The sequence below is a fragment of the Pocillopora verrucosa genome, unplaced genomic scaffold (assembly GCF_036669915.1).
Source record: "Pocillopora verrucosa isolate sample1 unplaced genomic scaffold, ASM3666991v2 scaffold_108, whole genome shotgun sequence".
Taxonomy (NCBI): domain Eukaryota; kingdom Metazoa; phylum Cnidaria; class Anthozoa; order Scleractinia; family Pocilloporidae; genus Pocillopora; species Pocillopora verrucosa.
Window position 1 is genome coordinate 705 of NW_027078165.1, and position 1,921 is coordinate 2,625.

At 48.4% G+C, this 1,921-nt stretch overlaps 2 non-coding genes and 1 pseudogene across 2 annotated transcripts; 1 reads left to right on the forward strand and 2 right to left on the reverse strand.

The window, feature by feature from the left end:
- Positions 1-297: 297 nt before the first annotated feature.
- Positions 298-416, forward strand: LOC136278496 (5S ribosomal RNA). Its single transcript, XR_010716360.1, has one exon. It is a non-coding gene; the product is annotated as a 5S ribosomal RNA (ribosomal RNA).
- Positions 417-1,400: 984 nt separating this feature from the next.
- Positions 1,401-1,564, reverse strand: LOC136278497 (U1 spliceosomal RNA). The gene has a single exon (XR_010716361.1). It is a non-coding gene; the product is annotated as a U1 spliceosomal RNA (small nuclear RNA).
- A 232-nt stretch (positions 1,565-1,796) lies between these two features.
- On the reverse strand, positions 1,797-1,921 carry LOC136278505 (U2 spliceosomal RNA; annotated as a pseudogene).

The following is a 1,921-nucleotide window of genomic DNA, read 5'->3' on the forward strand; positions in this document are numbered from 1 at the left end:
TTATGTCTCTTGGGACCCCTCCCTCCCCTCCCTAGGGAATAGTGCTTCAAATCGATGCTCCTCAATGTGTTAACTGGGTTGAGGAAAATACATTAGGGTTAGGTAACGACTTCGGGGTTAGGGTAACCATTTCTTAGGGTTAGGGTAACAATTTCTTAGGGTTAGAGTATCGATTTCTTAGGGTTAGAGTAACGAAACTAGGGCTTTAGAATTTCAAATTCGCCTACACTCAGGGATGTGGCCGCTTTACAGCCTGAACCTGGCCGATAACAAGCAGAATTTCGACCCCATTTCCTCGTCTACGACCATACCACAGGGAAAGCACCGGTTCTCGTCCGATCACCGAAGTTAAGCCCTGTCGGGCGGGGTTAGTACTTGGATGGGTGACCGCCTGGGAATACCCCGTGTTGTAGGCTTCAATTTTTTGTCTTGCGAACATCTCTAAACGTTTTATCCCAATAAATAGCTCTCCATACACCACAATTTCACATAGAGAGCCGTAGGTGAGTGAGGAACAAAATCAAAGCAAAAAACGAGGGGGGGAAAACACCTTTTTGTCAAAAATCGGCCAGCTAATGGCGAAAACTCTAGTGCGATCGACTTTTCTTACAGAGCGCGCGCGAGCGAGTGAGCACGCGCGAGATGAACAGTTTATGATGTCAAATTCTACTTCTGTGATATCAAATCATTCCAAATAACGAACGAAAAAATGAATAGGAAAAAAACGCACACTTCTGAGACGCAGTTTTAAGCCATCGTGACGTGGCAAAACACTCGCACACTTCCAAGAGGAGGCGCGCGAAAAAACGGCACTGAAAGTCGACAATGGTTGGATTCAGACTGCAAACGAATCGGGAAAAAGGTTCGATACTTTTACTACTCTGCTAGTTTGTTTCCTTCCCTCGTTCATTCGTTCACTCGCTTGCTCGCACAAAGGATACACTAACGATAGCAATAGCATTTCTAAAAGCGGCTCCAGTGACAATAAAACCGCTCAAAAGGTTCAAAGTGTACTCACGGTCCAAGTCGAATGCCCTTCTATGCTCGCTCGCTCGGTCGATCGGCCGTTTGGTTTCCTTTCATTTCCTTTCCCTTCGCGCGCATAGCACAGCACGGCACGGCACGCACAACCTGCAAATACAAACGAACAGGACTTTACACACAATAGAGCAGACAGGCCTTGAACAAAAACAGCCAGCAAAGTTACGCACCGCCCCGAAACTCACCTTGTTTCCTTCCTCCAGTCTCTCCAATGCACTTCTACCCCTCCAAACGTGCCAACACCTTGGCCAGTTGTGCGTCCTTTGCTTTCTTTGCAAGTCTACCGGTCCACTGCAAAAGCAAAAATACCCTCGATAGTCAGTAAGAGGGCCATATAGACATAGTTTGGATGACTTTTGCGGGGACGAGCGCGAACGCAGGTCCCCACTACCAGAAATTATACGCTCGAGTTACCCACATTTGGGGTAATCGCAAGGGTCAACCCAGTCGAAGTGCAATGAAAGGGCCTCGCCTTGAGAGGACTGCCTCCTTGATCACAGTACCTCCCGCGTCAGGTAAGTATGCTTTTTCAGCGTCTGCCCTCGGTGAAAAAATCCACTTACCCCTAGGTCCTTGTGGTAGTGCTTTGCGCACTTCAGAAAACGTAGGCCAGCGGCCGTTCCTGCCATTGTCTGTTGTCTGAATTATCATCCCTCTTTCACCTCTTCCCCCTCTAAGGGCGGGCGGGGCTCCTGTAAACATAAAAGAATGCTATACCGTTGACTTTGTTTTGGATTGAATGTGTCTTCCCCAGAGGGAAGTGGGCCGCACTCGGAGGTAGTGCTATACCGAGGCAACCCGTGGCTGGGACGAGGCAAGCCTCTTTTCCACAGCCCAGTTCCAAAAATCAGTTTAATATATGAGCTGCTCAATGAGCAGC